Here is a 15,943-nt window from a genome sequence, read left to right as displayed (position 1 = left end):
GGGGCTTGTAGAGCTGCAGCAAAACCTTGCAGCTCTTAAACTCGATCCCCTTGTTAATGAAAGCCAAAACAACATATGCTTTCTTGACAACCCTATCCACTTGGGTGGCAACTTTGAGGGATCTATTTACTTGCACACCCAGATCCCTCTGTTCCTCCAAACTATCAAGAATCCTGTCTTTAATCCTATATTCAGCATTCGAGTTCGACCTTCCAAAATGCATCACTTCGTATTTATCCAGGTTGAACTCATCTACCATTTCTCAGCCCAGCTCTGCATCCTGTTTATGTTGCGCTGCAGCCTGCAGTAGCCCTCTATACTATCAATGACACCGCCAACCTTTGTGTAATCTGCAAATTTACTAACCCATCCCTCAACCTCCTCATCCAAGTCATTTGTAAAAACAATAAAGAGCAGAGGCCCAAGAACAGAGCCCTGTGGGACCCCACTCAACACTGACCTCCAGGCAGAATACTTTCCATCTACAACCACCCTCTGCCTTCTGTCAGGCAGCCAATTCTGAATCCAGATAGCCAAATCTCCCTGTATCCTATACTTCCTGACTTTATGAATGAGCCTTCCATGGGGAACCCTATCAAATGCTTCTGTATCTAAATGGTTCTGGTACTTCCCTTCAGTGAATAGAAATGTTACATTACTTTCTCCATTGAAACATTTCAAGCAGTTCCAGCAGGGGTTACTGTAAGTGATACATCCACTAGAATGATCAAGGGCCCCAAGCTCACACCACAGGTGAGGTGGAGGGGGGATGGGGGTTGGCGAGGTCAGCTGCTGTGGGGGTTGGCAGCAAAGGTAGAGGATTGGATCTCAGCAAGAACCCCCACACCAGCTCCGAATGCCAGGTTCCCTCACTCAGACACAGAATCATTTTGAATGGGGGACCCCTCTAAGAATCCACAAAAAAAGGCATCTGGATGGGTACATGAACAGGAAGGGTTTAGAGGGACATGGGGCAAATGCTGGCAAATAGGACTCGACTAATATTTAGGATAGAGCTGAAAATGTGTTGCTGGAAAAGCGTAGCAGGTCAGGCAGCATCCAAGGAACAGGAGAATCGACATTTTGGGCATAAGCCCTTCTTCAGGAATGAAGAAAGTGTGTCCAGCAGGCTAAGATAAAAGGTAGGGAGGAGGGTCTGAGTTCAATATTTAGGATATCTGGTCAGCATGGATGAGTTGGACCATAGGGTCTCTTTCTCTGTTGTACAACTCTATGACTAAAACTGTATAAAAACCAATAGAACATGATGATCAATTTTTGTGTATGGACCACCCCTCAGCCTTATTCATTACAATTAAAATAGACCAATTGGTGAAAGGATGTGAAGACCATCTATGAGACTTCCTACCCTGATGATCTCAGCATGAGAGATGAGGGAAGTTAGCTATGTAGCTATTAGATATTCTTTTGCTCTCAAAACTGCCCTGAGTAGTTGCATTAAATTCAGCCTGACATCCACTAAGACCTGCCCAAACAGAAAAGATACTGAAAAACAACTTTGAAGAAAACATACATCTATTACAGGTCAACCAGACTGCCCACAGAACAAATTGAGCAGTTCCCATCAAGCTACTGAAGCAGCATGTTGCTCTGTTGAATACCTTAGTGAGTTCTGTTACTCAGCTAGGCATTCATAATGAGATCACCTGGCAGTTGCATCAGCAGAAACAGGCTGAACAGATGACTAAACATCTGCTTCTTTTACTGATAATATCAATATTTTTGCATGGCTCATTTGTATTGAGTCCAGTGAATGCTGGAGTGCTTTAAAGATGGACATTGAATCAATATGAAAATGACATCAGAGTCCCTTACCATCATTACTATCTGATCCACAATGTTGTAGTATGTTTACATGGACTTTGTCCATTGGATAAAATTCTGTAATTCTCTAAACTTTTATAGAGCTGATCAATTTGATGCTTTTATAATAACTGCATTAGTAACATATTTGCCCTTTCAAACTGCACCCGAAGAACTTTCAAGCTTATCTGTTAAAATATTCTTGAATCCATAACAAGTCGCCTCAAAATTTCATGGACTGACTTCCCTGACAAGGTTTCCACAGGTTTAAGCAGTAAAATGATTGATTGAATGAGCTTCTGTTCATTTGCCATTATGATTATTCCTTCCACTCCCAATTTGTCCTCCATCTCCTATACTGTTCCAAAAAAGGTGGAGGATCTTTTGACAATTACCTGACAACCTTCCAGTCTCAACAATGAGCTTATTAATTTCTGGTCATAACAACTATTCTCAGTTTTTGTCTTTTGGACAGTGGTAATAATTCTGTCATTGTAATTTGTACCTCCTGCTTTTGTTTCCTGATAGATCCTGTCACTAACCTCTCTGCACCATTGTTCCTTTGTCGTTGATTTTTTTTCTACTTTCGCCCTTCAACAGCATTTCCCTTTTGTCCTTTGCTTCTTCCTCCTTTCTTTGTTTATGCTATGTTACTTCTCTCACTTTTCCCACTTCATTTTCATTGTCTTGAAAGATTCCAGTGCCTGGACTTTCCTGTCAGAAGCAGGAATGTGGGTTCGATTCTGGTCATGGCCCACCCTATAGTCTACCATTCCCCCCCCCAGCACCACCACCCACCGTCCCTGGTATCTCCATCTCCCCCCTCCTCAAGTGAAAGGGACCTATTAAACCAGCTTCTACTAATGTGTCCCTCCCTCATCAGAAACGTAGTTTGCATGGTGCAAATGAAAACTATTTACTTTGTTCGTTGCTATGGTTACCTTCAGAAATTTAACAAGTTGCAGCAGTTGTCAGTTTGGTTCAGTTCCAATTAAGGTTTCACATGGTGTTCACAGGAGGAAGCTGATCAATCAGCAACTGTTTAACTACTTGCACTGTGGAGAGGCCATGAGTGAATGATGGTAGTGTTCCTATAAAACAGAAGGTCAAACATAGCGTTAGTGTTTATTTGCTGGGTACCTTAACCCTGAGATGTTAGGGACTGGATATGACACGTAGGCATTGAATGTGTTTTCAGAATGGGGGCCTGTAAGATAAGGTGAGTAACCATCCATCTCCGAGATTACCCCTGCAATCATGGAAACTTGTTCAAAGTTTAATGGACCCTAATCTTAACACGGCTCATGCTAAAATATGTGTGTGCGTTCAGATGGAACTTGACATATATTTTTTAAAGACTTACATGAACAAGGCAGAAAGGAGTGGGAACCTCATTCAAGGCATGCCCTACTTTTAGTGTACTATGCCTGTCCTCACATCGTCCTCCCCAACCCCACCACAGTTGCCACCTGGTCATTCCTGCCTTGACACCTGCCCCACAGAACCCGATCCATCCTTTACTCACTTTCTCCCCTCCCTCTAGGACCCCTCCCCACCCTCTAACTCTGGGAGTTAACCTCCCTGCGAAGCCAAGATCCTCTTTGCCCATTATGACTGCAAACCAGTTGACCCTCAGGATTCGTGAGCAGGAGGATCTCCCAAGTAAGGGGCAGACATAAAAACATAAGAACTAGGAGCAGGAGTAGGCCATCTGCCATTCAATCAGATCATGGCTGATCTTTTCACGGCCTCAGCTGCACTTACTTGCCCGTTCACCATAACCCTTAATTCCTTTACTGTTCAAAACTCTATCTATCTTTGCTTTAAAAACATTCAATGATGAAGCCTCAACTACTTCATTTGGGTGAAGACGTTTCTCCTCAGCTCAGTCCGAAATCTGCTCCCCCTTATTTTGAGGCTGTGACTCCTGGTTCTAGTTTCACCTGCCTGTGGAAACAACCTCCTTGCTTCTACCTTGTCTATACCCTTTATTATTTTATATGTTTCTGTAAGATCTCCCCTCATTCTTCTAAATTCCAGTGCGTATAGTGCCAGTCTACTCAATCTCTCCTCATAGGCCAACCCCCTCAACTCTGGAATCAACCAAGGGAACCTCCTCTGCACCCCTTCTCGTGTCAGTGCATCCTTTCTCAAGGAAGGAGACCAAAACTGCACACAGTGCTCAAGGTCCCACAGTTAGACAACACAACCTATCTGCAACGAGGTAAGCTTTTCTGAGCTTCCAATTCACTGACAATTTTCTTTTTCTAAACATGTCACCCCTGACCATTGCACCCAAAAGTTCCTGTCCTGTGTTGTCAACAGTGATTCATTTTTTATTTTCATTCATTCAGGGGATGAGTTTATTTCCCATTCCCAGTTGCCCTTGAGAAGGTGGTGGTGAGTTGCCTTCCTGTCCCATTGCAGTCCGTTAACTTCTCCTGCTTTAGTTATGTGGCCATGTTAGACCAAAATCCTTACTCCACCTAAGGCTATGTTTTCAGGTTTCCATAAGACTGACACTCCAGTGCGCTAATATCACAGGACCCACCTTTCAGATGACATGATAAAGAGGTGCCCCATCTGCCTGAGGTGAAGATCCCACTTGGCACAATTTGATGGAGAGCAAGTGCCTTGGTGCTCCTGCCAGTATTTATACTTTATCAATGTTGCCAGGCCAGGCTGCCCTTGGCTGCTGTTTGTTGGACCTTGCTGGGAGGAAATTAATTGCAGATTTTCAAAGGTACATAAGAGACAAACAGTGAGATTTTCATTCAGGAACTAAATCAAAAGTTGTGGGGAAAATGTATGGAATTGGTAATGAAGATTGTCAGATCAACTACGATCTCATTGAAAGGTGGTGCAGGTTCAATGGGCTGAAAGGCCTACTTCTGCCTATAAGGTAAATACCACTTAAAGAAAAACCAGTAACGCTTGGAAATGAACATACTGGTCACACCTGACCTCCACCTTGAAGTACATGAGAGAAGTCAGGCCGATGTTTGCAAGTCATTTGCAAGTTTGACCTATTTTTCTTTCTGGTGACTACATTTTGTTGTCTGTGTTGGCTGTAGCTCATTAAAGGACTACATAAATGTAAGTCGGGCGCAGTGGTAGCGTCCCTCCCTCTGAGTCCGGAAGCCCAGGTTCAAGCCCAGAGGTGTGTCATACAATATCGATATTGCATCAGATGACTGCCCACCCCACCCCTAACCCCACTCAGGGATGCTCAGATCAATTGAGGCATTTCATCCACAGTGTCAGCAAGACTCGGCTGCCTTACTGTATCAAGGACTGCAGCATTCCTGATGTGGACCGTGAACAATTAAACAGTGTCTAAAAAGGAAAAATAGAAAAACGTGCAGATAGGTAGAAGGACAGGTAGTGTTGAGGAGGCAGGGAGGCTGCAGAAAGATTTGGACAGGTTAGGAGAGTGGGCAAGGAAGTGGCAGATGGAGTACAATGTGGGAAAGTGTGAGGTCATGCACTTTGGTAGGAAGAATAGAGGCATGGATTATTTTCTAAATGAGAAAATTCAAAAGTCTGAAGAGCAACGAGAGTTGGGAATTCTAGTCCAGGGTTCCTCAAGGTAAACTTGTAGGTTGAGTCAGTAGTTAGGAAGCCAAATGCAATGTTGGCATTTATTTTGAGACAACTTGAATATAAAAGCAGGGATGTACTTCTGAGGCTCTATAAGGCCTGGTCAGACCACATTTGGAGTATTGTGCACAGTTTTGGGCCCCATATCTCAGGAAGGATGTACTGGCCTTGGAGAATGTTCAGAGGAGGTTCACGAGAATGGTCCCAGGAATGAAAAGCTTAACATATGAGGAATGTTTGAGGACTCTGGGTTTATACTCAATTGAGTTTAGAAGGATGAGGGGGGGATCTAACTGAAACATACAGAATACTGAATGGCCTAGATAGAGTAGATGTTGGGAAGATGTTTCCATTGGTAGGAGAGATTAAGACCCGAGGGCAAGCCTTAGAGTAAAGGGAAGATCTTTTAGAACAGAAATAAGGAGAAACTCTTAGAGTCATAGAGATGTACAGCAGATGTTCAGTCATACTCGTTCATGCCGGCCAGACATCCCAACCTTATGTAGTCCCATTTGTCAATACTTGACCCATATCCCTCTAAACCCTTCCTATTCATATACCCATCCAGATGCCTTTTAAATGCTGGAACTGTACCAGCCTCCACCGCTTTCTCTGGCAGTTCATTCCATACACACATCACTCTCTGCGTGAACAATTTGTCCCTTAGGACCCTTTTAAATCTTTCCTCTCTCACCCTGAGCCTATGTCCTCTAGTTCTGGACTCCCCCACCCCAGGGAAAAGACTTTGTCTATTCACTCTAACCATGTCCCTCATGATTTTATAAATCTGTATCAGGTCACCCCTCACCCCCTGATACTCAAGAGAAAACAGTTCCAGCATATTCAGCCTCTCCCAAAGCTGAAATCCTCCAGCCCTGGCAACATCCTTGTAAATCATTTTTGAACCCTTTCAAGTTTCACAACATCCTTCTGATAGGAAGGAGACCAGAATTGCAATATTCCAAAAGTAGCCCAACCAATGTCCTGTACAGGTGCAACATGATCCCTCAACTCCTACACTCCATGCTCTGTCCAATAAAGGACAGCATATCAAATGCCTTCTTCACTATGGAATTCGTTGCCACAGAAGGCTGTGGAGTCCCAAGTCATTGAGTATATTTAAGACTGAGATTGATAGGTTCCTCAGTATCAAGGGGGTCAGGGGTTATGGGGAGAAAGTTCAGTATCAAGGGGGTCAGGGGTTATGGGGAGAAAGTAGGAGAATGGGGTTGAGAAACTTATCAGCCATGATTGAATGGTGGAGCAGACTCGATGGGCTGAATGGCCTAATTCTGCCCCTTATGGTCTTAGGTCGTCTAATCTCTCCTACCAATGGTAACATCTTCCCAACATCTACTCTATCCAGGTCATTCAATATCTGTGGAGAGAAATCAGAGTGAACATTTCAGGTTGAGTGACCCGCCTCAGGCGACTGACTGTGTGGAGTTTGCACGTTCTCCCCGTGTCTGCGTGGGTTTCCTCCGGGTGCTCCGGTTTCCTCCCACAGTCCAAAGATGTGCAGGTTAGGTGAATTGGCCATGCTAAATTGCCCGTAGTGTTAGGTAAGGGGTAAATGGAGGGATGTGGGTGGGTTACGCTTCGGCGGGTCGGTGTGGACTTGTTGGGCTGAAGGGCCTGTTTCCACACTGTGATGTAATCTATGATGTAATCTAATCTGTTCTATGTTCCTCAGAACTGATGGTAGCTGGGAAAATGTTGGTTTATACTCAGAAAATAGGGTGAGGGGAGGGAGGTAAGGAGTAAACGATAGGTGGGGATAAAGCCCAAAGAGAGTGAAGAACAGTTGGACAGACAAAGGAATAGATGATAATCTGGCTGTGGGGGGGGTAAATAGTTATTAATGGAGACCGTTAGTGGCTAACAATGGGTTGTGTGTAATAGCAGACTATGTGATAATAAGGCTTGGTTTTGGGTTTCGGATAAGAACATGGGAGAGCTCTGATATAAATTGATATTTTGCTGGCTACCATTAGTTCTGAGGAGTGATCACTTGACCCGGATTTCTCTTCACAGATGCTGCCAGACATGCTGAGCTTTTCCAGCAATTTTTTTTTGTTTCTGATTTGCGCATTTGTAGATCCTTTGATTTTTACTTGGTTTCCGAAAGCAACTCCTGTCAAACAAAAATGTAAGGGCACCTGGAAGAATGCTATCAGTGTAGAGCTCTCTACCTTTAGAGCTGTCATTCTGTTGGAATCTGTCGTACTTGTTTGATTAATAATTAAAAATCGACAATATAAAGAGATTTTCTGGGGTCATAGTGCACCTTAAGTGACACTTTTAATGCTGTTAACACATCTCAAACATTTCTGTAATATAGCAACAGAATTAGCAAGTCACCCATTACTATTTTGTAGCTTAGTTTTCATAACCTAATTACATTCTGCATTGTGGAACGATAAATCCTGACAGAGAAATTTAGATGCTTGTCAATTTACTTTGGATAGGTCGTACGATACTGAAGAATTGCTGATTGTGGTTACAGTTCTCATTAATCAATGGAAAAGCTTATTTAACTTCGCGGAATTTATGCAGGACTGACAGAATCGCAGCCAATGATCTGACAAAGCTTTTCTGTCTGGAGAAATGCCATATTAAATTAAGTACCCAACCTAATGTCTTCCGTTCATCCAACAAACCTTCTGCTGTCTGAGTCTATAGAATCTCCAGCAGCAGAGTTCCATTTTCAGATCTTGTTAAACTCTGCCAGTTGTCCTCTTGTTGTAAATCTTTTGCTTTCTTTTCCTCGCTTTTCTTTCTGCCAATTGTAAGTAATTGAGTTGCTTGATCTATTTGTCCTATTGAGCGTCACATCCATTTCTCCCCTTTAAATTCTCCTCCTCTACCTTAGAAGACCTACGGGGAAAGAACAGGAAGTGAATCATTCCAACGGCTGAATGGTCTCAATCTGCTGAATTTAAAGTGACAGGGTAACAACAAGGACTGCAGATGCTGGAAACCAGATTCTAGATTAGAGTGGTGCTGGAAACGCACCACTCTAATCTAGAACCTTTTCCAGCATCCTTAATTTAAAGTGACAGACAAACAAAGCACAGGTGATGTCAGAAAAAATATTTTCACACAGCGAGTGGTTAGGGTCTGGAATGCACTGCCTGTAAATGTGGTGGAGGTAGCTTCCATTGAGCCATTCAAGAGATAGTCCATCAGGTTTATTTGGAAACACTAACTTTCGGAGCGCTGCTTCTTCATCGAACCACCTCTTGAAGGAGCAGCGCTCCAAAAGCTAGTGCTTCCAAATAAACCTGGTGTTGTGTGATTTTTAACTTTGTCCACCCCAGTCCTACACCGGCACCTCCGCATCATGGCCACTCAAGGAGGCATTGGATGATCATTTGAATAGAAATGATGTGTAGGGATCTAGGGAAAAGGCAGGAGCTTGGCATGAGATAATGGAACCAGTACAGACATGCTGGACTGAATGGCCTCGTTTGCACCGTAATAATTCTATCATTCTACAATTCTATGAAAAGTCTTTTATTCTAACATTTGGAGATGTCGGCGGAAGAATCCATCCTGGTTCTCAAAATTGGCGCTGAAAATGTGTTGCTGGAAAAGCGCAGCAGGTCAGGCAGCATCCAAGGAGCAGGAGAATCGACGTTTTGGGCATAAGCTCTTCTTCCTGAAGGAGGACTTATGCCTGAAATGTCGATTCTCCTGCTCCTTGGATGCTGCCTGACCTGCTGCGCTTTTCCAACAACACATTTTCAGCTCCGATCTCCAGCATCTGCAGTCCTGACTTTCTTCTCAAAATTGGCAACAACTAATTCACAAAAAACAAGAAGTGCTGGAGAGACTCAGCAGATCTGGCAGCACTTGTGGAGAGACAAACAGAATTAATGTATCAAGTTTGATGCCACTCATCTTCGGTTCAAAGAAGTGTTAGATTGGATTTGAGGTGGTAATGCTGTTTCTCTCTCCACAGATGCTGCCAGACCTGCTGAGTTTCTCTAGAATTTTCTATTTTCATTTCCAATTTCCCATACCCGCAGGGCTTTGCTTTTGCACTAGTAGTAATTGGTAGCCATTTTGCACCTTTCACAATTTTAATTTCTATTGTCTCATTTCCTTTTTAAATTACCTATTACCTAATTCTATATTATTACCCATTCCCCATACAGTATTTTTATCTAGTCCCTGCACTTTGGCGAGGATCGTAGGTCACCCACCATTGACTCATGTTGAAGTATAGCTCCCACAAATATTTCCACTGCACCAGATTGGATCCACGTCCTGGATGACATGGACTATGAGACTTGGGCAGAGCTTTTGTTCATATGAGCATCATGCCATACCCAATTCTGGCCATAACAGCCATCTGTGCATATTGTTCAATAGCAGCTGGTAGGATCCATCAGCCTGAGGGAAGCATATTTGAATCTCTACCTTACAAACCCAATAACACCAGCTACGCAGCACTGACAGACAGAGGCAGCAGTGTGGAGTAGCTAAAAGATCTATTACTACAACTCATGAAAGATCCTTCGGCAGCATCTTTCAGAACTACAATTTCTACTACTTAGGACAATTACTGCTGATGAATCAACTGCAAGGACCCTTTGGAAATTTATCACCATTCCTCCAGGGTTACAGGGTCAAAATTCTAGAACACTTTTCATTTGGCACCATGGGTGTCCGTATACCACGAGGAGAGCAGAAGATAGCTCAGTACTACCTCGGACATTTAAGGGTGGATAACAGATGCTGACCAAGCCAATTATATATTTTAAAAATTCTGTTGAATGAAACACAATCTGAAGGCCTATCCTACCACCTCAAAGAATTTCTCTCGTTCACATGCAGTAACACGGAAAAGGGATGTGTTTAATGAAGGACATTCAGTTGAGTGATTTCTCTGTTTAAAGGCCAACTCAAAAGGTTGGTCAGAGAGGAGACCAGGGCTATTCTCTCAACAAATTTAAAAGGGAGCTAGAAAGATATTCGACAATGAGAGAGAAGTCTGTGTGAAATGGAACAGTTTCAAGGATTGTTGGAAGAGACAGATTGATCCAGTTGGAAATTAAATAGTGCCACTCTCTCAGCAACTATTTCACCAAAACAACACCATTTATATTTTCAAACTAATAAATCTATTTTACTTGTTGACATGAATTGGTTGCAATAGGACATTTAAAATGAAAACCAATTTCTCTTTAACAGCAGGAACTGAGAACAGTGTTCCAGAGACACATTTTGCCTGATTAGTCCTTGAACAATGGGATGGTCGACACTGTGTTCAAATTAGCTTTTCCTGGGTACAGCAGGAACTGGGTGCCTTGGCTCATTAACCGCACTCACCGTCCATTATGTCTTTGTATTGTCTTTAATTGACAGCTCTCCAGCAGCTGCCTGAACCCCAGCATAAATGAGATATGCTTTTGTCAGTTCCTTTGCTTTCTTGGAAACTGCACATTCAAATCACTGTTACTGTTTTCTTTCTGCCTTATTGAACCACAGATTGACGTATGTTCAAAAGGAATGAGAATTTTAGATTTGATGGATTGATCATAGCAAACGTTTTAAGGCTGCGCTGACTCAGGACTCCATTTTGTTCTTCTTATAAGCTGAATTTTCCTTCTTATTCTTCATTGTAATTTGCTTCTTGCAATAAATGCTTAGGCTACATGATCTGTCAAACATATAACTTTGATTTGTTGGTCATGTAGCTGCTTGTATAATTCCCTGTGCACACTCCTAACAGCTCCAGGTTTTTCAGAGATACTGTTGGCTTTCTCTCAGGTCATGTAAAGTTGAGTCACGTAACTCCATTCAATGAAAGACACAGGAGTTCCCTGCAGTTTCCTGAGTTAATAGCAAGACCTTAACCAACATCAAAATGCTGTTTATGGGAGATTGCATTGTGCAAAATGACTACATCATTTTCCACGTTACAACAGCAACTCAAAAGCACATTGCTGATTATTTACATCATGAGAATGTGAACGGTGCCATGGAAATGCAATTATAGAGTCATAGAGATGTACAGCACGGAAACAGACCGTTCAGTCCAACTCATCCATGCCAACCAGATATCCTAATCTAATCTAGTCCCACTTGCCAGCACCCGGCCCATTCCAAACCCTTCCTATTCATATACCCATCCAGATGCCTTTTAAATGTTGCAATTGTATCAGCCTCCACCACTTCCTCTGGCAGCTCATTCCATACACGTACTACCCTCTGTGTCCCTTGGGTCTCTTTTATATCTTTCCCCGCTCACCCTAAACCTTTGCCCTCTATTTCTGGACTCTCCCACCTTTTTGTTTCCTTTTTCCATCCTGTAACTGTTATATGAGATGAGAAGGATGTCGATGGGACTTAGAATGGAATATAAATATAAGGATGTCTTACTAAAACTATACAAGTATACAAGGCACTGGTCAGAACATAGCTGGAATACTGTGAACAGTTTATCTAAGAAAATACATTCTAACATTGGAGCAGTCCAGAGAATATTCACTAGGTTGATCACAAGTTTGGGTGGAGCATCTTATGAAGAGAGTTTGAATGGATTGGACCTGTACTAATTGGAGTTTAGAAGAATGAGAGGTGACCTTATTGAAACACACAGGATTCTTAGAGGATGTGATAGAGTAGATGCTGAGACATTGTTTCCCTGAACCAGACAGTATAACCTTATAACAAGGGGCACACATTCGATCGAAAGATGAGAAGGAATTTCTTCTCTGAGGGTTGTGAGTCTGTGGAGCTCTTTACCAGAAAGGTCTGAGTGAATGCTAAGAGAGTAAATGAACAGCCCTGTGATGCAGCTGGGTCAAATCTGTGTGTTGCTTCCTTCTCCGTTCATGCAACATGTCCCCGTAGCTACCTTCCAATGCGAGCTGCCAGTGTTCCCTGCAATTCAAGTCTGTGCTTCCAGTATATCCTGCAAGTGTATTGAAGAGATGCAACAAAGGTTGTGGTAGGTTGGCAGATGTGAGATGACAATGTTCATGGTGAAGAGGAGCATTCATCTGGTGCCCATGAAACATACCTTCAGATGAGGGTTGATCACAACAAATGGGGAGAGGCAATGTCCTAATGGCATTATCACTGAACTGTTAATCCAGAGACGCAAGTAATTTTCTGGGGGCTTGGATTCAAATCCCACCACTGCAGATGGTAGAATTTGAATTCAAAAAGAAAAAGTCTGGAATTAAGAGCCTGATGATGACCATGCATCCATTGTCGATTGTCAGGAAAAACCCACCTGGTTCACTAATGTCCTTTTGGGAAGGAAATCTGCCATCCTTACCTGGTCTGACCTATGTGTGACTCCAGACCCACAGCAATGTGGTTAACTCTTAACTGCCCTCTGGGCAATTAGGGATGGGCCATAACTGCTGACCTAGCCAGTGATGCTCTCATCCCATGAATAAATAAAGAAAAGAAATGGAGGGCACCCACAATGCATCAAGTGCTCGCTTTGTTTCCAAACTAAATTTATCTGAAGTCTAGCATTTTTGGTGAGTTTGTTAAGGTAGAAAGCTGAATATTAATGAAGTCAGTTCGATCCTCAAACGAGGTGTTTAACGCACAATAATCCCCAATAATTAGCAACTCACTGCTACCTAGTGAGAAACGCACGGCACTGTTAGTGAAAAATATAGAAGATGGAGCATGATGCTGTGAACATTGGAATAAGTGTCAGCAGACTTTTCATTTAGTTTTGTCACAAAGCTCACTATGGTCCACATCACTCAGACCCATATGGGATGTCACTGTTTGGATTTTTTTATCACTCCATTTCCCCCACAGCTCTCTAAATCTTTGCTTTTCAAGCATTTTCTTTTGAAGCTACTGTTGAATCTGATTCCACGGCACTTTTAAGGCAATATATCTTATTGATGTTTATTGTGTCAAAGGCGTTACATTAGTACAAATCACTGCTGCTGCTTTTTTTTGTGTGGGACACATTTGCCTCTTTTAAGAGATTCAGCTATTTGCAAATCAAGCAGTCTTGCGTGTTCTTCAGAAATGAGCAAGCTGCCGGTAATCCCTTGCAGGCATGTTTCATATTCATGTCGGCACAATGGATTCATTATCCAGGTGAGCAGGGCTGCAGTGCTGCTCCTGCTGCTGCTGGGTCAATGTTATTCCCCTGGAGCCAGGGATTAATTCAGCCTTAATTATGAATAACTGCCAAAAGCTCCATATTCGTTTGACCATGCAATCAGTAAGGCAACTATTAATGGGGGAATATCAGGTACGAGCAGTAATTGTGCCAACTAGGAACAAAATCTGCTTTGTTGTATGAATGTATATCACTGCTGAGGTTATAGAATCTTAATAGCACAGAAGGAGGCTATATAGTCCCCATACCTATGTCTGCTCTATGTAAATTATCTTATTTGAATCATTGATAATTAAAATTCATTTATGGCATGTGGGTGTTACTGGCTGGGCCAATACTTATTGCCCATCTCTAGTCGCCCTGGTGAGTTGCTGACTTGTGCCACTATACCCCCAAGTGTTGTTAAGAAGGAATTTCCAGGAATTTGACTCAGAAGGAGCAGTGAGGAATAACCAAGCAGAAAGACACTCACTTATCCTCACTCTTTGGTTAACTAACAGAAAGCAAAGAGTCGGGATAAATGGGTGTTTTTCTGGTTGGCGATCAGTGACTAGTGGTGTGCCTCAGGGATCAGCGTTGGGACAGCAATTGTTTACAATTTACATAGGTGATTGAGAGTTGGGGACCAAGTGTAGTGTGTCAAAGTTCGCAAATGACATTAAGATGAGTGCTAGAGCAAAGTGTGCAGAGGACACTGAAGGTCTGCAAAGGAATACGGATAGGTTAAGTGAGTGGGCAAGGGGCTGGCATAATGGTGTACAATGTTGGTAAATGTGAGGTCATCGATTTTGTAAAAATAACAGTAAAATGGACTATTATTCAAATAGTGAAAATTTGCATCATGCTGCTATACAGAGGGACCTGCATGTCCTTGTATATAAATCACAAAAGATTAGTCTTCAGGTGCAGTAGGTAATTAAGAAGGCAAATAGAATATTGTCCTTTATTGCTAGAGAAATGGAATTGAAAAATAGTGAGGTTGTGTGCAGCTGTACAGGGTGCTGGTGAGGCCACACCTGGAGTACTGTGTAGAGTTTTGGTTTCCTTACTTGAGAAAGGATGTGCTGGCATTGGAGGGGGTGCAGAGGAGGTTCACTAGGTTGATTCGGAACTGAGAGGGTTGGCTTCTGAGCAGCTTGAGTTCATTGGAATTTAGATTAGAGTGGTGCTGGAAAAGCACGGCAGTTCAGGCAGCATCCGAGGAGCAATAACTGCCAAAAGCTCCATATTGGTTTGACCATGCAATCAGTAAGGCAACCATTAATGGAGCCTGTATTCCTGATGAAGGGCTTTTGCCCAAAACGTCGATTTTACTGCTCCCTGGATGCTGCCTGAACTGCTGTGCTTTTCCAGCACCACTCTAATCTAGACTCTGGTTTCCAGCATCTGCAGTTCCTGTTTTTACCTTCATTGGAATTTAGAAGAATGAGGGAGGAATATTACAGAAACATATAAAGTTATGAAGGGTATAGATAAGACAGAAACAGTGAGGTTGTTTCCATTGGCGGGTGAGGCTAGAACTAGGGCGCATAGCCTTAAAATAAGAGGAACCAGGTTTAGGACTGAATTGAGGAGGAATTTTTTGCACCCAAAGGGTTGTGAATCCCTGCCCAGTGGAGCAATTGAAGCTACTTCATTGAATGTTTTTAAGGCAAGGATAGATAGATTTTTATAGGAATTAGGAGTTATAGGTGAGCAGGCGGATAATTGGACCTGAGTCCACAAAAAGATCAGCCATGATCCTATTGAATGGCAGAGCAGGTGAGATAGGCCAGATGGCCTATTCCTGCTCCTAGTTCTAATGTTCTTCTATATTCCCAAGTGAGGCTGGTGAGTACTTGGAGGGGAACATGCACGTGGTGTACAAATGTAGTTGCTGTCCTTGTCCTTTTGGATGGAAGTGTTTGTGTTTTGGTGGGTGTTTCCTCGGGAGCCTTGATGAATTTCTGCAGTGTATCTTGTAGATGTGACAGAATGTTTAGATTAGATTACTTACAGTGTGGAAACAGGCCCTTCGGCCCAACAAGTCCACACCGACCCGCCGAAAAGCAACCCACGCACACCCATTTCCCTACATTTACCCCCTCACCTAACACTACCAGCAATTTAGCATGGCCAATTCACCTAACCTGCACATTTTTGAACTGTGGGAGGAAACCCACGCAGACACGGGGAGAATGTGCAAACTCCACACAGACAGTTGTCTGAGGCGGGAGATGAACCCGGGTCTCTGGCGCTGTGAGGCAGCAGTGCTAACCACTGTGCCACCGTGCCACCCATTGTTGTTACTGAGCATCAGTGGTCGAGGAGTGAACGTTTGTGGATATGGTACCAATCAGCATTGCCACTAAACTACAGGGCCCCACAGCCTCTCTGAGGTTCTGCGCATGCCAACACATTGACTAT

Source organism: Chiloscyllium plagiosum, chromosome 12 (genome assembly GCF_004010195.1).
Source record: "Chiloscyllium plagiosum isolate BGI_BamShark_2017 chromosome 12, ASM401019v2, whole genome shotgun sequence".
In the NCBI taxonomy this organism is placed as follows: Eukaryota; Metazoa; Chordata; class Chondrichthyes; order Orectolobiformes; family Hemiscylliidae; genus Chiloscyllium; species Chiloscyllium plagiosum.
This window is presented reverse-complemented; position numbering follows the sequence as displayed.